General features: G+C 43.3%; 1 long non-coding RNA gene across 1 annotated transcript; it reads right to left on the minus strand.

Annotated features, from left to right (window-relative positions):
• Positions 1-12,735: 12,735 nt before the first annotated feature.
• LOC309352241 lies at positions 12,736-16,915 on the minus strand. The gene is made up of 2 exons (XR_014161182.1): positions 16,803-16,915; positions 12,736-13,264 (listed from the first exon to the last, which is right to left on the minus strand). It is a non-coding gene; the product is annotated as an uncharacterized lncRNA (long non-coding RNA).
• Positions 16,916-20,587: the final 3,672 nt, after the last annotated feature.

The raw sequence follows: 20,587 nt of genomic DNA on the forward strand, positions 1-20,587 counted from the left end.
TGACTCTCCAGGCCTTGTTCCAGATCCCATCATCCTTGACAACTGGTCACATTGGCTGGGGCTAATGGAGCCCATCAACACTGAGAGAGCCATGGGTTCCCTGTCCGTACATGCTTTATTTTTGCATGCTCTCTGGCATACTATGATTAAGAAGAATTCGGAAGGACCCTGGTGGGATATCCAGCTGGCTGAAGTGCTTTCTCCCCCACCTTCCACCATCAACTCTCTTTACCCCTGGCACCCCCACCATCCATTTTTTGTCATGGAAACATTGGCTGCCTTGAAAGACAGTTGATTTGCTCTTTTATGCATAACCTTGTCAGCAGATAAAGAAAACATTTCTTTTCAAGAGCTCTCATAGGTGGTTAGCTGAGATATTTTCTGTTTTATTTATTGGAATGCTTAGCAACCTAGCTTCCCGCATTTACCATTGTACTCAACCCACTTCTTAGAAAAAACAGCAATGTTCTTCTGTTTCTTAAATTCTCATAATTACGATTCCCTCTGCATTAGGTGGACTTTTGACTTAGATTTGAACCTACTTAGTGAAGATTCATTTAAACATACTCTTTTCACCTTAATTAAGGGTGTTAGCTGGTTGGTTTTTTTAAATGTGCATTCCTGTTTTAAAAATAGCAAGTAGCAATCCAAAACCAAGTTTTGAAATGTACAGAGAAACTTCAAAACAGAATATTTTAAAACCAGTGATTGTTAACCTACCGCATATCTATGCATTTGTGCTAAAACAGGGGGATTTGTATACAATTCAGAATCACAAGGATCTGTTGTTGTTTTTAAACTAACTTTCCAGTCTGCTTGAATATAGAAAAGAGCATATGGAAACATGAGGAAAGTGCTGACAAAAGCTCAGAATTGGTGGTAGCTGCTAAGGACTTTCAGAATTGTGGGGTGAGGCTTCTGTGCTCAACTTCAAATGAATCTTTATAACGGTGGTACACAAATCTGAAGGATTTATGCTGAAAGTTGCCTTGGCACATAGCATGAAATGAATGGTGAAGGGGCAGCTTGCCAAAATACGGTTCAATGGCACACACCTGTCTGACTGTAAGGTATTACAGATCCAGTCATCAAATTACTCACCAAGGTCTCGCTATTTGCTTTCATCATAGTTTGAGGAGAAAAAGAATGAAGGCCCACAAAAATAAGACATTTGCAAATAGGTTGTGAAAGCAGTTATGTCATTTCTCACAAGCTGCTTGTCATGTTGCTGTTTGTATAGCTGAAATCTACCTCCATTTCTATCAGGGTGAAATACTGTTCCTTCTGATATGAAAAGAAAGGAAGGAAAAAGGTTTTTCTCACAACACAGTAAGATATATAAAAATCTTAATGGCAAAGAATGGCAAAGAGAAGAAGGAAAAACATGGGGAAATGGCTAGTTGGAGATGCAGGACTAGGAGCAGTGAGTCTGGGCCATTAGGGAATGGGGTGTACAAAGGAGAAAGAACGACAAGACAAACAGCTTGGGGGTCAAAGGACCACAACATGTCAGTAGGTTTTGGCATAGGCATTGGGTGTGTAATCCTGAATCACCCAATCCTGCTGCTGGATCATGTCAGTGTTTGTAAAAAAAAAGGTTCTGACCTCCCTTTGTCGCCTCAGCCTGGTCCTCGGACCCTTGTTGGCATAAAAGAGTCCACGAGAAAAGCATCCTTGCAGAGTACTTTCTGCTTTTATTCTTAAAAGTCTTTCTGCAAAAGCGACTGACCAACTGTACACACATCAACAATACCAGCTTTCACTTAAAGAAACAGCAGCCAATTTTTAGCTGTGACAGATTATTATTCTTTCAGGCTTGACCCTGGGTTTTAGGATCACCCTGTAACATGAATCAATTCTGGGTAATCCCTCCCGGATGCCATCCTGGGGAGTTCTGTGGCCTGTTAACCCCCGTCTGGCCATTCAGACAGAATACGTCTCCCTGCTTTAATTGGATAACCTGAAAATCCGACCGGTGTACTGGGAGTGCTACTCCAAGCCATCCCCTCTGCCAGACTACGGGTCCAACTCAAGGCCATTTTCTGCCATCCAAGTCAGCCCCACCATGCCAGCTTGCTGCCAAACCACTCACATCTGCGACCAATGACACAGGCCTCAGTAAATGTCCAACAGCCAAGCCCCATTGCCCGGTGGAGATAGGTGCATGCCACTTTCTCACGTGTGATGCCAAGGTGCCAAATCGCCCATTCTTCCAGCTGCAATGCTTTGTGCAACATTGCCCTGTTCATTTCCCGTCCCCAGGCATGGTTAATGGCCCTTTGCCATAGCTGTTGTTCCAGAAGCTCCGAACACAAGATACTCATACGTGGATGTGCTGTATGCAAGGCCTCTAGGTCCATGGCAGTCACAAGGGTGAGGTTGATGCCCTGTCTGCTAACCAGATCGTTCTCCCCAGTTGAACCAGCAGCGCATCTGTCGGGCCATGCAGTGCAAACTGTGAAACAAGCCATGGCAGCAAGCTAGCCCAGCACATGCCCCTCCTACCCATCCAGCTGATCGGAGCGCTGGCATCCAGTCCAAGGTCTTGGCCCCAGGATGTTGTCATTGTGTCCACCTGGGCCCAGGGCACGATGTTGTGGCCATAGAGCCACACTCTCCTGAGGCCTATACCTGTAAGAAACAATCAGCAAGAAAAGGTAAGAGCAACTGGTCTGATGTGCACCTAATGCAGGCAAACTCGGCCCTCCTGATGTTCTGGGACTACAACTCCCATGATCCCTAGCTAACAGGACCGGTGGTCAGGGATGATGGGAATTGTAGTCCCCAAACATCTGGAGGGACGAGTTTGCCTATGCCTGACCTAATGCTTGTAGGCAGAGGAACGTCAGCAACCCAAGGATTTTATGTGAGCAGGAGGAAGGCCACGAAAAGAAGGCATGGTAGATTCCCCAATATGGAAAGAATGGGTGGGATACCACTTTCTCACGTAGAGGTGGGATACTCACATAGAGATGCGACCTTTCTTTATGGGCATATTTCCTGCAGACAAATGCCGGCTCCCTTGGCCTGAAGTGAGATGAGCACCGCACCCCATAGTTGCCTTTGCCTGGACTTAACCGTCCAGGGGTCCTTTACCTTTACCTTTTACCTGTTTCCAGATGGGTGTCCATCATCCGTAGAGTATTTTTGCTAGCTAAGTATATTACACAGGAGAATTTATACAAATTATAGGCTGATGTAATATCAACAGTAATTACTAAGATGACCCCCACCCCAGATTTTGTATTTTAGTGTTTCGCATGAGAAAGACAACCTGATAAGCACAAAAGCTGGAACTCTGAAGAGAAGCAGCTACAGCAGCAGTTCCTGTTAACAAAGTAAAAATACAAAGAAAAGCTTATGGCTTATTACTATTACTATTACTATTGGCTTATTTGTGAACCAGTAAGATTTTGTTTCATATTCTTTTCTTTTGTTTCTCTAATTATTTTGCACATGGCCCCATCTTGTCAGAGCTGTTTCATGTTTGTTTGTAGAGATGGAAAGCAGAAGTCTGAAACAGATAAGTCTTTCAGTTTCTGTGAACTGACCCTTTCAGTAAAAGAAAGTTCTGAAGGTGAGAAACTGGAACACAATTATACAATTTCAAGTCAGCTATGTAAAGTTGGCGTGTGTGTGTGTGTGTGTGTGTGTGTGTGTGTGTGCATGTGTGTGCAATGCTGATTTTATTTATATATTTTTCTGACTTTTAATGAAAATTTTAATGTGAGCATATTTTATATAAACCATGTAAAGGTTTTTTACAATTAAGCAGTGTGTGAATTCTGTAAAATAAATAAAAACAATATGGTAACAGTCACTGCTGTTCTTGCAGAAGACCTTACAGAGTTTTTCTTCACAGATTTTCTATATACAGAGAAATAAGGAACAAGCCCTATTTCAGTCTTCAACCTGATGCCCCAGCTGCTTCAAACTGCAGCTCCCATCATCCCTGTTCATTCGCTGTGCTGGCTGAGACAGATTAGATTTGTGGTTCCAAACAGCTGTAGGGAAACAGGTTGGTAAAAACCGGTCTACTCTCAAGGCTTTTGGAAACTCCTTGCAACTGTCCTTACCATAACACCCTAGAGGCCACGTGATAAATTAAATTAGATGGCGTCTATGTACTCCAGCTTTATCACTAGTACTAATTTTACTGTAAAATATGCTAAAAATCTGTAGCTGTCACCATCCACTGAGAGAGCAATGATTCTTACTAGCATGAGTGGTTGCATCAGTAAAGAGATCTAGCTAGGGTACCACCAATCTCTAAATACCCAACTCCTTCCAAAAGGTTATCTTATCCCATTTATAGTAATAGCTGATAAGGCAGAGGCATTATTAATGTGTGGGGGAGATAAGCTTAATTGGAATCCCCACCAGCCCACACAGGCTTAATTAGGCAAGAAGTTCATTTTTTGAAGACACGAAAGGCTGCATTTAGAAAAATAAAACAGTAAAATTTAGTTTCTAGTTTAAAGCTCTCTCCTCTCCTCTCCTCTTCTTCATAGCGTTGGGAGTGGGTGGCACTGTGGTCTAAACCACTGAGTCTCTTGGGCTTGCTGATTGGAAGGTTGGCGGTTCGAATCCCTGCAACGGAGTGAGCTCCTGTTGCTCTGTCCCAGCTCCTGCCAACCTATCAGTTCGAAAGCACGCCAGTGCAAGTAGATAAATAGGTACCGCTGCGGCATGAAGGTAAATGGCATTTCCATGCGCTCTGGTTTCCATCACGGTGTCCCGTTGCTCCAGAAGCAGTTTTGTTATGCTGGCCACATGCCCCGGGAAGCTGTCTGTGGACAAATACCAGCTTCCTCAGCCTGAAAGCAAGATGAGCACCGCAATCCCATAGTCGCCTTTGACTGGACTTAACCGTTCGGGGGTCCTTTACCTTTTATCTTTACCTATTCATAGCAGGCTAAACTGTAGCATAGACCCAAGCTGGCTACATGAACAAATATTGCAAATCCTAAACAGTGCACCAAGCCAACCAACATTAGACTTTTGATTTAAACTATTTTATTAATAAGCCGTTAGATAATAATGAGGAAAAATGGCAGGTAGCAAAAAAACATAAAGCCTTAAACAGGTTTCTGTCTAATGATGGTCCAGGATACCCTTTGGAGAAGATTTAGTAACTTACAAGTAGAATATGATGTGTCATCAGCCTGGGACCTGGTTCAAAGGGGTGGCAGAGAACCCCCAGGTGAATGAAGGCAAAGACCAAAACATATTCAGAACTAGCAACTGTGATGTTCTGCCCCCAAAGTGGGATACAACTGGCATAGGGGAAAGTCAACACCCAATCAAATAGATGTCTGCCTTTTTAACATTCAGCACATACAGAGGAATGGCATTACATGGCTGACTCCGCAGAAGAAATTATATAAATACCCTCGCTTCCTTGCAAATCCACCACACATGTGGTGGAAGTTCAACTATTTTTTAGTGGAAATGCCCGAAAAGCATTCCTCAGTGGGGTTTAACTCCAAGCTGTCTAAGACCTTCTCCCTTCTCCTAAAAGTGACGGAGCCCTCTTTCAATAGTGCTCACGCTGAATATCATTCACTGGAAACAACTGCAGAGAAAAATGTTGTTTTCAATATTTTTTTAAACTAGCTCACTGCCTGAACACCCAGCGATGATCACTGCTTTGTGTTTTGAGATTAGGTGCTTGTGAAGCACATCACAACATGTACTTGGTTGCTGTATTATTCTATTCCACCTTTCTCGCAAACATAGCATACTTCATTCAGCCAAGCCTTTTCTTTAATTTCATTACTGCAAAGAGAGGGGAAACAACATTTCCCTGCAATTTAGCAATAATACATTGGGAAGAGTTGTCAGCAGTAAATAGACAGGATGCTGTGTTTCTTTACAAGTTGACGTAATCTTGCCTGAAATTGTGTTGACATGTCTTTTTTTAAAAAAAATAAATGTCTGCCATTGAGAAAGCTTTCCTGCGAGTGGCAAAAACAAACAAACAAACACACTGTCCAACAATCATTTTTCTGAATTAACTGTTCCTTTTACACCCCACTAGGTAGCCAAAACATTTCCCAACATTTTAATTGTTTCCCCACCAGGGCATGGCTGCTAATTGGCAATCGTTGTGTTTTTCAGTCCTTGCTGTTATTGCTAAAGTGCCTTTTGTCTTGGAATCTTAATTGAGAGCTCTGCTGATTTCTCTGCGTGCAAAATGGTACCAACAATGCAGGGCTCTAAAGGGTTTGTGTGTTTCCAAGCAGAAGTTTTAAAGGCAAAGCCAGGTCTGGTAAGAGTTCAAAAACAAGACTGAAAAGAAAAATCAAGTACAAGTGTGTAGAGGGGAAGTGAACATTGGAAGTTGCTTCAGAAATGAAAAGAGAAAACAGCAGGTAGCAAAACACAAACAAACCAAAAAGCCGTCAACAAAAGTTTCTATCTGACGTTGGACCAGGATACTCTTTGGAGAAAATTTAGTAACTTACAAGCAGAATATGATGTGCCATCAGCATGGTACCCGGTTCAAAGGGGAGTAAGGTAGAAGGTGAAGGACCTCTGGATAGTTAAGTACAGTCAAAGGCAACTATGGGGTTGCGACGCTCATCTTGCTTTCAGGCCGAGGAAGCCCGCGTTTGTCCACAGTCATGTGGCCAGCAAGACTAAACCACTTCTGAGAAACCAGAGCACACAAAAACGCTGTTTACCTTCCCACCACAGCAGTACCTATTTATCTACTGGCACTGGTGTGCTTTCGAATCGCTAGGTTGGCAAGAGCTGGGACAGAGCAACGGGAGCTCACTCCGTCGTGGGGATTCGAACCGCTGACCTTCTGATCAGCAACCCCAAGATGCTCAATGGTTTAGACCACAGTGCCACCCGTGTCCCTAAAGGGGAGTAGCAGAGAACCCCAGGTGAATAAAGGCAAAGACCAAATCATGTTAAAAAACTAGCCATTGTTATGTTCTGTCCCAATCTCACCAACCCACAAGAAGATTTCATTGCATTCCTAACTGCGGAGATTACTCCTGGATCTGCAAAGCTGCCATGTCCAAGACCACCCTGATTTCTGATAATAAATGTGGTGTCTGAACTGCAGAATTTTAAGAGTGCAACAGTCTGAACATTTCATACCCTCTCTGCCTATCCTGAATGTTTCTCTTCCACCATGCTGTACTTAGGCAGCTCAACTCTTACACATGCCTAATCAGGCTATGGAAGATAAGTGCCTTGTTAGGGAATAAAGGAAGGACGCACACACATAGACATAGAGGTCTGTCACATGACAGAGTGTAGGTGATTAGCAAGTACTGCAGAATCTCAAGGACAGACGCTCACAATAGTTCTGTACAAATGCACAGTGCAGCCACTGACATCTGAAGCCAAATGAGTCATGCTGTTCAGAGCCCTGCTGGGAGATGCTAGAGCTGATGCAGTCCACCTGTGTCAAAAACAAGATATGGTTGGGATCCGTAGCAGGGCTGAGGAGGAGAAAGCTAGGATGAGGGAAGGGGGATCTAGTCTACCTTTCCATAAAGGTGCAGTAGGCATGCTGTTGCTTAGAGCATGGAAAGGCATTGGCTAATGGCCGAACGCAGGTGATTCAATGCATCTGTTCAGATCCGATGCTGATGTTTGCAACATTCCAAATGGTTTGGGTTCTGCTCGAGGGTAGAAAAGTCACTGAATGAGGCAGAAGAACCTCCACGGCAATGTGACCGGAACTGCAATGCTGCTATTAAAGATGGTGCAGTAAGGGGCAAGTCATGTAGCAACAGAGTTTTTAATTAAAATAATGTTTCTGGATGATGTTAAGAAATGGAAAGAACATTTCAATGAGAAAATGTCAGCCTGGTTTTCTTAAAAACAAAACAAAACAAATTCTCTGTGCCTATGATTTAATTTTATTACATTATTATCTTAACCCTCACACTGGTGTACATGATCCCTCAAAACAATCCCAGGATGTAAATTAGGTGGAAAGAGAGTGACCTACATTGGTTCCCAGTACGTTTCTGAGCACAATTCAAAGTGTTGGTGCTCACCTTTAAAGCCCTAATCGGCCACTGCCCAGAATACCTGAAGGAGCATCAGCATCTCCACCCCCATCATTCAGTATGGACACTGAGGTCCAGCGCCAAGGGCCTTCTGGCGGTTCCCTCACTGCAAGAAGTGAGGTTACAGGGAACCAGGCTGAGGACCTTCTCGGTAGTGGTGCCTGCCCTGTGGAACGCCCTCCCATCAGATGTCAAGGAAATAAACAACTATCTGACTTTTAGAAGATATCTGAAAGCAGCCCTGTTTGGGGAAGTTTTTAATGTTTGATGTTTAATCGCATTTTTAATATTTTGTTCGGAACCTTCCAAAGTATCTGGGGAAACCCAGCCAGATGGGCAGGGTATGTATGTATGTATGTATGTATGTATGTATGTATGTATAAATAAATATTATTCCTGGCTCAAGGTCATTTAATGAGCTTAAAACCTTGGTCTGTCAGGTTTTGTCTGGATTTTAGCCATGCCATCTGTTGCCCATGTGGACTATTAACTGCCCCATATTCATACTTTTAACAATAAAATAAAAGTCTTGAGCTCCTAGAGAACAAGAGACAGAATGCAAAATTATATTTGGGAAACAGTGATAGTTAAGAGAGGCAAAACACAGCTAGAATGACATACCCATTGTCTAAAGAAAATCTTTCCTGGTTCATTTTGAAACCACATTTGGGGGCCTTCCCTGGGACCCAGATAATATGTGCTCATGAAAATAATAGAGAGAGCTAATATTTTAGTGTAGATTCCCTCATAGTTCCAATCCAGTGCCTGACTGCATACAGAGGCCTGACCTTCCATTAACAGGTGCAGATGTTTTAGAACTCAGCAATTATATTTTTGTTCTCAAAAATCAGAGTAAGATTTGAATTAGCAAACCATTTGCATAATATATAAATTAGGCTACCTTGATTTGAGCAACTGGAATTTGACATGCTTAACTAAATCTGCCACTCTAACCACCACACTGCATTGGCTATAGCTAATGAGATTCTCAGAATTCATTAGTTCCTTTGTTTCAGAGAAAGAACATTGCTCTTAGGCTTCAAGACCTGAATATAAAAATAATTTCAAAGGATAAACATTAGCAAAATGGAAGCCCCCAGGATTGTTCCTAGTAGGAGAAAATGAAGTGCAGAACTTGTTGTTGGTTGTCTGTGAAAAGATGATGTACATAACTCAGGCAATATATATGGGAAAGAGGTAGCACTAATTTAACTGTCATGAGTCCTGCGATGTCTTAAAGATAAAATAATTATCATGGCATCAATCTTTGTGGACTAGGACTAGGACTAAAATGAAGTCACCTTGTGAAAAAGTGTCGTTCCACACAACTCAAAAGATATCGACAATGCCATCCTTTACTATACTTAACTACTAAATTCAATAGGTTTAAGGTAAAGTAAAGAGACCCCTGACCATTAGGTCCAGTCGTGACCGACTCTGGGGTTGCGGCGCTCATCTCACTTTATTGGCTGAAGGAGCCAGCATACAGCTTCCAGGTCATGTGGCCAGCATGACTAAGCCGCTTCTGGCAAACCAGAGCAGCGCACGGAAATGCCGTTTACCTTCCCGCCGGAGCAGTACCTATTTATCTACTTGCACTTTGACGTGCTTTCGAACTGCTAGGTTGGCAGGAGCCGGGACCAAGCAATGGGAGCTCACCCCGTCATGGGAATTCGAACTGCCGACCTTCTGATCGGCAAGTCCTAGGCTCTGTGGTTTAACCCACGGCACCACCTGCTTACTTCCATGTATGTCAGCAATGGGGAGCCTGTGGCTCTTCATGTGTGGTTGGATTCCAACCAGTGCTATTTTTCTAGAAAAAGAGATGCCAGAACTCACCATGAACACCACCCTCATTCTCTTAGAATGATAATGGCGCCCACCTGAGAGGTGCCGGAACTGAGTTCCGGCGAGTTCCGGCTGAAAAAAGGCCCTGATTCCAACTTCCATCAGTCTCAGTCAGCAGGAGTCAGGGATGATGGGAGTTCCAGCATCTGGAGGGCCACAGTTTCCCAACCCTTGTGGTAGTTAGCTGCAGTCTGAGCCTGTTTCTAGAAATAAAGGGTTCAGTTCTGTGCATGCTTACCTGGAAGTAAGTCCTACTGAGCTTCTGAGTGAAAGTCACCATTGCTTCTTTCCCGTTGATTGCTGCTGCTTTTGACTCTCTCCCTGGTGTTTCCCTGGTACCAAAGTGCAAATACTGTGCAAATTACGCAGCTGTGTTTAATTCTCTATAGCAATGTGCATGGAGGACAAGATTGGGAAAGCCCAGAGATCTTCTCCTCCACGTGGACTTCACGAACATCTCTCCCAGGCCATGAAATAACTTAAGCACCATGCAAATCAGCTCTTATTCTGAAGCCGCTGGTAACTTTAATGGGATTGCATCAGTGTGACTTGGGGATTAAGGCCTTTGAGCCTTAAGGCTGGGTTTGCAACCGATGGCTATGTTCATGCTGTCATGGTATGATTTGTTCCACAACAGAATAGAACTGTCTCAAAGCTTAGTCAATGCTCTTAATGCTGAACCAACCCCACAACTGTTCCAGTAATTGCAGTTGTTTGCAATATGTGAACCACCTTTTAAATTCACACCTATCTGAATTTTGCAATGCAGTTCTCCAACCAATGTTTACAAAAATGCAGATATTAGGGGAAAGTGTGCATAAAAAGGAATATACAGTGCTACCTCGGGTTAAGAACTTCATTCGTTCTGGAGGTCTGTTCTTAACCTGAAACTCTTCTTAACTTGAGGTACCACTTTAGCTAATGGGGCCTCCCGCTGCCGCTGCGCTGTTGCCACATGATTTCTGTTCTCATCCTGAAGCAAAGTTCTTAACCCGAGGTACTATTTCTGAGTTAGCGGAGTCTGTAACCAGAAGTGTCTGTAACCTGAAGCATCTGTAACCCGAGGTACCACTGTATTACTGAAAATAACATACCAAATATGCTTTATATTGGGGTAAACTGCATGCGAAAAGGGAGTACCAGGACGAAGTCACACCAAAATGCTGGTGAATTTTCATCAGGATTTAAAAATAAAAAATTGCTGCAGGTACTTTATGTGGAGAGCTGAATTTAAGATAGGAAAAATGAGAAACTGAGAACCATACCTGACTGGTCCTTCTTCCCCTATCACCTAGCAATCACCCAAACTTAGCAGCAAAGCTCCAACATTAGCCATGGGAGGAACCAAACAACGCAGCAACGGAAAGAATGCAGTTGTTTGGTTGACCCCACACCTTCTCTTGCATACAAAGCACAAACATACTGCCATAACTAGCTGACAACATGCAGAACCTAGAAACAAGCTCCCCAGGAGAAGGGTTGAGTCCCATTGTGGTACCAGTGTGTTCCCACAGGCAATGCTTGTAACACAACATGTTTATACTGTTGTCTATGTAAGCAGAACAAGCAAAAGCAGGGGAGCCATATGGACAACAGCAAGGTCACAGGAGAGACCGATATTAGGTGTTCATTTGGAAAGAGCAATGTAACGGGAAACTGGAGTGGTAGGGTTGTTTCCTGTCCCTGGGAGCTGTTGATATGGCCTCTGTTCAAATGGAAAAGGGCGACGCAGTGGGATTAGACTTCAGGTCTCCTGCTTCAGCAACAAACAACAAAGCTACAGAGTCCCAGAAGAGACACACACAACCGGGCCTTCATAGTCTCCCAAGGGGTCTGACTGATGAATGATTCATTGCTTCCAAATCCCCATGAATAAGAAATGGGAACCTCAGCAGTGTTAAGGGTCCTTCTTGGAATCGTGAGCTCGGTGGGAGGGCATGAGCTTAGCATGTAAGGCTCAACCACTGACTACTGGACCCCAGGAAAAGGGCTGAGACAATACACACACATGACCTGAAAAAGTGCAGCGCAGTAGTCAATCAAGTGTCCTGCTGAGGTCATGGTCAAACATTTCAAACTCATAACCAATATCTCTATCTTTTTCTACTTTGTAACACTTCGTATATTTCTCCTTACAAAACTTCTTGTAGTCCTACTAGCATAATTTGTTGATTACAGTTGCTCTTCAAATAATTCATATACTTCTTCCAATCTTCAGTAAATCTCCGGTCCTGCAGGTTTCGAATCCTTCCTGTCATTTTGTCCAATTCTGCATAGTCCATTAATTTCGTCTGCCATTCTTCTTTCGTCGGACTCTTTTCTTGTTTCCATTTCTGGGCTAACAATACTCTTGTCGGAGGTCATGGTCTAATCTAATCCAGGATTCTCCAACCTGCTGTCTTACAGTTGGACTTTGATTCCCATCACCCCTGAACATTGGCCATGCTGGAGGACACCAAGTTGGCAATGGCTTGTTTAACCCCATCGCAGTACTCCAGGATACCTTTGATATTGACCAACCTCCTTCACCCCTCCAAGTTATGCTCCCCACATTTTCATCAGGTTGATTTCCTGGGCCTGCTGGTTACTCAACAGACCTTGTTATTTACTGCTCCCCACCCTGCACACTTTATGCAGATTTCGGCTTTATCGCTAGCAGTATGGGACATTCAGGAGAACATTGGGCTTTGGGGGGCCTTCTACCCCACCTTTGCTTGGTGCTCCACAGATGCACTCCCTCAGACCTTGTATGGTGTGGCAATGAAGAACCTCCTGATCCATGCAACGCTGCCACTGTGAGTCCTCTCAGGTGAGCAGTCAATCTGCTAACCACTAGAATAAGAGACACAGCTGAAACACTGAGGTTGTTTTTTATTATTATTGAGCGATCAGTTGTGGAGCGAGTCCTGGATGTCAAGCTTTATTCTTCTTGCTGAGTCACTGTGCCTTTTGAAGCTGTGTAACAGGATAGGAGGGTGCCATCTTTGTGCATGAATGTAACTGTTTGCCATGCATTTCTTGAAGGGCGCATGACCCCTGGGAAGAAAACAGCAGCAGCCCCACATCTGAACATCTGACTTCTTGCTAGCCACCACTTCTGCTGCGTCACTTGTGGTCTTCCTGGCACTGCTGAGGGAACATCATTTCCTGTGGAGAGATGAGAAAGGCCTGGTAAGTTTAGATATAATGGGGTAGGAGATGAAACCGGGGGTTTGTTGAAAATGCATAACTGAGAAAGGATGTCCTCACACGGGTGCTTTTCTATTGCCTCAGTCAAACTCACTACTTTTCCATTGCCTTGGCACTCACCTAGTTGTAGGAATAGCTGGAGTACAGCATTTTGTGTTCAGAAGAAGAAGAATCTTCATCTGCATCAGCCTCTAGCCATAGAAATAAAATGAAATAAAATGTACGGAAGAAAGAGGTAAAAACATAACTATGCAAAATACATTTTGGAGGTTTACATCAGTAATCAAACAACAGATCTTATTCTAATTGCCCCTGCTAAAAATTTTGCAGGAGAAGAATCTTTATTTGCACCAGACACTAGCCATAGCAATAAAATAAAATAAATGTACTGAAGATAGAGGTAAAAACTTAACCAGAGAAAATACATTTTGGGGCTTTACATCAATAAACAAATAATAGATCTTATTCTAATTGCCCCTGCTAAAAACCTTGCAGTTTTTGCTGTCGCCTGATCATCTTGATCTGCTAAAAGAAAGGACACAGTAGCAATGGTTGAGCAACCTGGCATGGACAATAATAGAGGGGTGATAACTTCACTCCTCAAATCTTCATAAAGAGTGCAAGCCAGAAGCACATGAGCTACTGACTATATACTGCCATCTCCACAGGGACATAACCATTTTCCCCAGTGGACTTTTTAGCATTTTGTTTTTTTTTTTTTTTAAATAATTTTTATTGATTTTCATAAAACAAAAAGCACAAAAATAAACAAACAAACAAACAAACAATACATGACTTCCCCATGCCTCCCCTTCACTGCACCCCTATATCCACAATTTTTAGCAATCCTTCATTCCTTTTCAAAATTTGATTTCCTTCACAATTTTCTTAACTTAAATATTTACAACTATAATTCTCTATTTCTTAACCCTTGACATTTTATCAGTCCAAGATTTTGCAACAGTTCTTAAGATATAATTTAAATTTTTTCCAGTCCTCTTCCACTGTCTCTTTCCTCTGATCACGAATTCTGCCGGTCATCTCTGCCAGTCCCATAAATTCAGTCACCTTCGTCTGCCATTCTTCCAGAGTAGGTAATTCTTGCATCTTCCAATACTTTGCTAGAAGTATTCTTGCTGCTGTAGTTGCATACATAAAAAAGGTCTTGTCTTTCTTTGGTACCAATTGGCCGACCATGCCCAAGAGGAAAGCCTCCGGTTTCTTTACAAATGTCCACTTAAGGACTTTCTTAATTTCATTATAGATCATTTCCCAGTAGGCTTTAACCCTTGGGCAGGTCCACCAAAGATGATAGAAAGTTCCTTCACATTCATTACATTTCCAGCATTTGTTACTGGGCAAATGATATATCTTTGCAAGCTTGACTGGAGTCATGTACCATCTATAGATCATTTTCATTATGTTTTCTTTCAAGGCACTACATGCCGTAAATTTAAGGCCTGTGGTCCATAACTGTTCCCAGTCAGCAAACATAATATCATGACCTAAGTCTTGTGCCCATTTAATCATAGCTGATTTAACTGTTTCATCCTGTGTATTCCATTTCAGCAACAAGTTATACATTTTAGACAAATTCTTAGTATTGGTCTCTAGCAATTCTGTTTCCAATTTTGACCTCTCTTTCTGAAATCCTAGTTTCTTGTCCTGTTTAAAAGTCTCATTTATCTGATAATAATGTAACCAATCTCGAACTTTGGATTTTAATTTCTCAAAGCTCTGTAATTTAACTTTTTCACCATCATACTCTATAATTTCACTATATTTTGGCCAATTAGAATCCATGTTAAGTTTTTTTACCGCTCTAGCTTCCATTGGTGACAACCATCTGGGTGTTTTATTTTCCAACAAATCCTTATATCGGTTCCAAACATTGTATAAAGCTTTCCTGACAATATGATTTTTAAAGCCTTTATAGATCTTTGCCTTGTCATACCATAAATATGCATGCCAGCCAAAATTGTTATCATACCCTTCCAAGTCTAGAATATCTGTGTCTTCAAGAAGTAGCCATTGCTTCAGCCAGCAAAATGCTGCTGCTTCATAATAGAGTCTTAAGTCCGGCAGCGCAAAACCCCCCCTATCCTTTGCATCAGTTAAAATCTTAAATTTTATTCTGGGTTTTTTGCCCTGCCAGACAAATTTAGATATATCTTTCTGCCACTTCTTGAAACAATCCATCTTGTCTATAATTTGCAATGTCTGAAACAGAAACAGCAATCTCGGCAATACATTCATCTTAATAACAGCAATTCGGCCTAACAAGGATAATCTCAATCTAGACCATGTGTCAAGATCTTTCTTCACTTCTAACCAGCATTTCTCATAATTGTCTTTAAACAGATTCATATTTTTGGATGTTAGATTCACCCCCAGATATTTCACCTTTTTTGTTATCTCCAAACCAGTTTCCCTTTGAAAACTATCTTTTTCCCCCATCGTTAGATTTTTTTCCAGTACCTTTGTCTTTTGTTTATTTAGTTTAAAGCCAGCCACTTGACCAAATATTTCAATTAATTCTAAAACTCTTTTTGTACTGACTTCTGGCTGTTGTAATGTCAAAACTAGGTCATCTGCAAATGCTCTTAACTTATATTGTTTAGCTCCGAGGTGTATTCCTTCAACCAGCTGATCCCTTCTAATCATATTCAACAACACCTCCAGGACCGATATAAATAATAGAGGGGATATTGGGCAACCCTGTCGTGTCCCTTTTTCTATTGGGATTTCATCCATAACTACACCATTCACAATTAATTTAGCTTTTTGCTCTGAATATATTGCACCTATACCGTTTTCAAAGTTTTGGCCTACCCCCATCCCATGGAGATTCCTCTTCATAAAACTCCAAGAAATATTGTCAAAGGCTTTCTCCGCGTCCACAAAAATCAGTACTGCTTTTCTATTTATATCAGTCTCCAATAGTTCCAAAATGTCTATGATATTCCTTACATTATCTGACATATGTCTCCCTGGGAGAAAGCCTGTTTGATCTTTCTGAATCTCCTCTACCAACACTTTTTTAAATCTTTTTGCTAAAATGTCTGCAAAAATTTTATAATCCACATTTAAGAGTGTAGCATTTTGTGTTCATTCACAGAGGTGCTTCTTGCTGCCTTTCCCACTCCATGGCAGAAGCTCAAGGAGTTGTGGTGGCAGCACCTTTTTCAGGAAGCACTGCTGCTGTTGTTTAGTCCGTATAATTTCAACACATTTAAGTGGAAGGAGAAACAGTCTAGGGCAGGCATAGGCAAATTCGGCCCTCCAGGTGTTTCGGGACTACAACTCCCATCATCCTTAGCTAACAGGACCAGTGGTCAGGGATGATGGGAGTTGTAGTCCCAAAACATTTGGGGGGGTGCGAGTTTGCCTGTGCCTGCTCTAGGGCAGTTGCAGCCCACATGGCGGGGCAGAGTTGCAGAGCTCCCTTCCTGGCACTGGTGTCATGGCAGATCACCTGGACGGGCTAGAGTGGGTAAGGGCAGCTGCAAGATTGGGGGTTGTGTGGGTGCACAGGTGGAGCCAATCTGATGCTCATACTGGTGTGCCTACACAACCCCAACCTCACTGCCACTGTGCATGCTGCCCCAACCATAGCCAGGTAAGCTGCATCAGTGCTGGTGTTGGCCAGCACTGTACCTCTTGTTTGGGGGAAGAAGAGGGGATGCTTAGAAGTCATGCTTGGAAGCATGATGAGCCCTTCTTGCTTACCTGTATGGTTATGTTGTTCTTGCAGCGCCTTTGGGGAGCTGATGTTCCAAGGGGATGTTTAATCACGGATTTCTGAGGAAGAGGTCTCGAAAGGAAGTCCGGGTTAGGTCAGGTATTGGCAGTGTCCCCTTCCTCTCTGACCTTTCCCACTGTGGATCGTCTTGTCTATTTCCATGTGCTGGGAGGGTGTTCCACTTTCTCTGACTGCAGGCCAAGACTCTATGCAGGACCCCTGTGTGAGGCAAGTGCAACAGAGTCAGAAATGAGAAAACTCTAGCCCTTACCAACTGACTACTTTCCCCAGCCATCCCTTACCTTTGAAGGTCCAGATCTAATGTTACTTTGGACACCGATACACATCTTTGATTCTCATACTTTCAGGATTCTGTGCAGCTTGTCAATTCGTAACGGTTGATCTTTGCCTATAAACCTGTGCCTTTTCATTTACTTAAGACATCAAGGATCAAAGGAGAAAAGGGCAGTAAAACATTGTTTTTCCACCAATCTGCTTGTCATTTAGATACAGCTTATTGTATAAATGTCATGGAAACAAGCTGTTCCCTGCTTTTTTTTTTTTTTTTTAAAAGGAAACTTGCTTTGCAGTTTTCTTCCTCTTGATAAAAGGCTAAACAAAGCAAATGTGTTTACCAGGTAAAAGCTCTTTGCGATTCTCTCCCCCCCCCCGACTACTCAGTGAGTATGCATGATTCATTTCCACAACAGGATCCTTGAGCCTCCCAAATTAAATATTAGCATAGATTAAGGGCCAATATAGATGTGGCATTAAACATGCCCTTGCATTTAATGTGCTCATTTCAAAAAATGCAAATAGCAGTCACTGGATTTGATAATTATTAGGAACGCAGCAGGTGGAGAGGGAGAGTTTAATTCTTCCTCCTTCTTTTTCTGCGCTGCAAATGAAAATTGCTCCTCCAAAGCTAATAGCCATTGACAAGATACATGCCCCTTCCAGGAATTTGTATAACGCCCCCTTAAAATTGTCTAATCCAGAGGCCATCAGTATGACATCTTGTGGCAGCTGTTGAAATGAGCACTTTAATGCAGGACAGGTATCTGAAGTGAGGGAGTGACTGCCAGTGCCCACTAGCAATGCAAATAGCAGCTTCACAGGTTTTCAGGACGTGAGAATACACAGGGAGGCTATAGGTTCCTGGACAGATGCTTTGAAGGATGGAAGAGAGGCTACTCACAATGACCGCTCCCCACATTAAACGCGGGCGCCCTTTGCGTGGTCGCATGCAGCCCCCTGGACCCTATGCGGCACCATTAACACAGGCTTGGCTTCGCCTTCCCCAGGTGGGATACCTGGAGGTCTCCACCTACTTCAGCCAGTTGCCCAATCCCGCTTGGGGAGGCGTTGCCAAGGTGATCAGGCCAGGTAGGGGGAGGGACCACCCTGTCCACACAATAGGGGGAGGATCTTACCTGGGAATCGTCAGTTGGCTCCAGAGCTTCTCCCACCCTACCCACCCTCAGTTAAGACTTCTTTTGCAGGTTAACCTTTTCTCCACAGGTACGCAGGCGCTGCTATGTCAAGGTTGCTGTTGAAGGGCCAGAAAGGAATTCTCCTGCATTGGCAGGTTTGCCTTTCCCGTAGCAAAACGTCACAACTTTGGCGGTATCAGGCCTTGGGTGGAATCCTTTAGTCTATCTTCTCTAAATTGGGGGTGGGCATGTAGCGGTGAGTCATGTCCCCCTTCTCTTTGTGGCGGCAATACCAGGGATCCCCGTTAAAGGGGTTGTTTTGAGGAGAGGCTTTGGCCATATGCCGAGCGGTTGTCATTGTTCTCCCCTGTGATGGCGGCGTAACGGGGGTGGGCTCTCTCTGCTTGAACATATGTTCTCCAGAGCCAGCCCATCCCCCCCACACTCTGAATAACCCTGATGTTCCCCAGATCCCCGGTGGGGGACTGGGAGGGATAAACGTCCAATGCCTGAGCCAAAGTCTACCCACATCTGAAACATAATAAAGTTGTGGCCAATTTTAATCCCATAGCATGTTGTCTTGAGTCATTATTCCACACGGGGGCCGCCCAGGGTTTGGGGGGACTCTGCCTGTCCATGCACAAACCCCTTGCACCCTTGTTAATGATCCTTTAATATATATATATATATATATATATATGCAGGTTTTGGTGTCCTCGGGTGTCTTCCCGTGTAAAAGTTGGGGTGTCTAGGCGACGTTTCGACGAGGTCTCACTCGTCATTTTCAGGCTGGTGCTTTCGGCTTCTTGTTACTGGAACAGAGCAGGATCTCAGTGTTTGAGTTCCTATAAATACTGTAGAGGGGGTGTGGTGTATAGCTTCCAATGTTCTGGGCAGAGAGGAAGTTCCCAGGCTAGTGTGCCTTTTCTTCTTTTGTTCCTTAATTACTTGAGAGATATCTTGAGTGATTTCTTGAGTGATATCTCAACAACTTACACCCCAAAATACAATTCACTATGGAAATAGAAGCCAACAACCAACTTCCCTTCCTTGACGTCCTAATCTACAAAAAACCTGATGGCTCCCTAGGACACACTATCTACCGGAAAAAAACACACACCAACCGCTACTTACATGCACAATCACACCACCACCCTGCACAAATAAACTCCGTAGCCAAGACTCTCATCTCCAGAACCAAACGCCTGGCTGACAAAGACCACTTGACAACTGAGTTACAGAATCTCTCAAACGTGTTAATTGCCAATGGATACCAGCAAAACAGGATTACGAAGCTAATCCAAAAGGAAACACCCCCCAAAAACCAAGACACAGAAGAAAACAATGGCATGGCCCTCCTTCCTTATATCAAGGGCACTACAGATAAAATTAGCAAAATCCTCCATAAACACAATATCAAAACAGCCTTTTGCACCAACCAAAAAATAGCCAATATCCTCAGAAACCCCAAGGATAAAATCCAGTTGGAAAACCAAGGGATCTATGAAATACCCTGCAAAGTCTGCCCAGCCACGTACATTGGACAAACAAACAGACGAATAAATGCACGTATCGCAGAACACAAGAATGCCGTCAAAAAAGAAGAAAAAACTTCCTCTCTTTTCCAACACATGAAAGAAACAGGACACGAAATTAATTTTGCAGATTCCAAATTGCTCTTTAACACGGAACATCACCACAAGAGAATAATCATGGAAGCCATCGAGATAGAGAAACACCCTCACAACATGAACAAGCGTGACGACACATCCCGCTTGCCAGACATCTGGAAATTAGCCCTCCCCACAAAAACTGACACCAGATCCAGAGGCACACAGAACGCCAACACCAATCAACCACACCAGACCCAAACCCAGACCCTCTCCACAGATGAATCACAGACACCATCCAGTAGCCAATCCATGGTGGCACCTCCGGATGCTGCACCCCCCTGCAATCCCTACACAGATCTGGCTGACACAAGCCACAAAACCACAGCTCGCCCCTATACACGAAGCCAAGCCAGAGCACAACTAAGTACAGTACAGCCATCTTCTCAGGAAAACTCTTCACAAAGTTCAAGAGGTCAAGACACAAAGACTTTAACAACTAATCCACACCTAATGACCCACCTAAGTGGTACCCAGGATATCACTCAAGAAATCACTCAAGATATCTCTCAAGTAATTAAGGAACAAAAGAAGAAAAGGCACACTAGCCTGGGAACTTCCTCTCTGCCCAGAACATTGGAAGCTATACACCACACCCCCTCTACAGTATTTATAGGAACTCAAACACTGAGATCCTGCTCTGTTCCAGTAACAAGAAGCCGAAAGCAC

Source organism: Podarcis erhardii, assembly GCF_964252035.2.
Source record: "Podarcis erhardii genome assembly, chromosome: 11".
Classification (NCBI taxonomy): domain Eukaryota; kingdom Metazoa; phylum Chordata; class Lepidosauria; order Squamata; family Lacertidae; genus Podarcis; species Podarcis erhardii.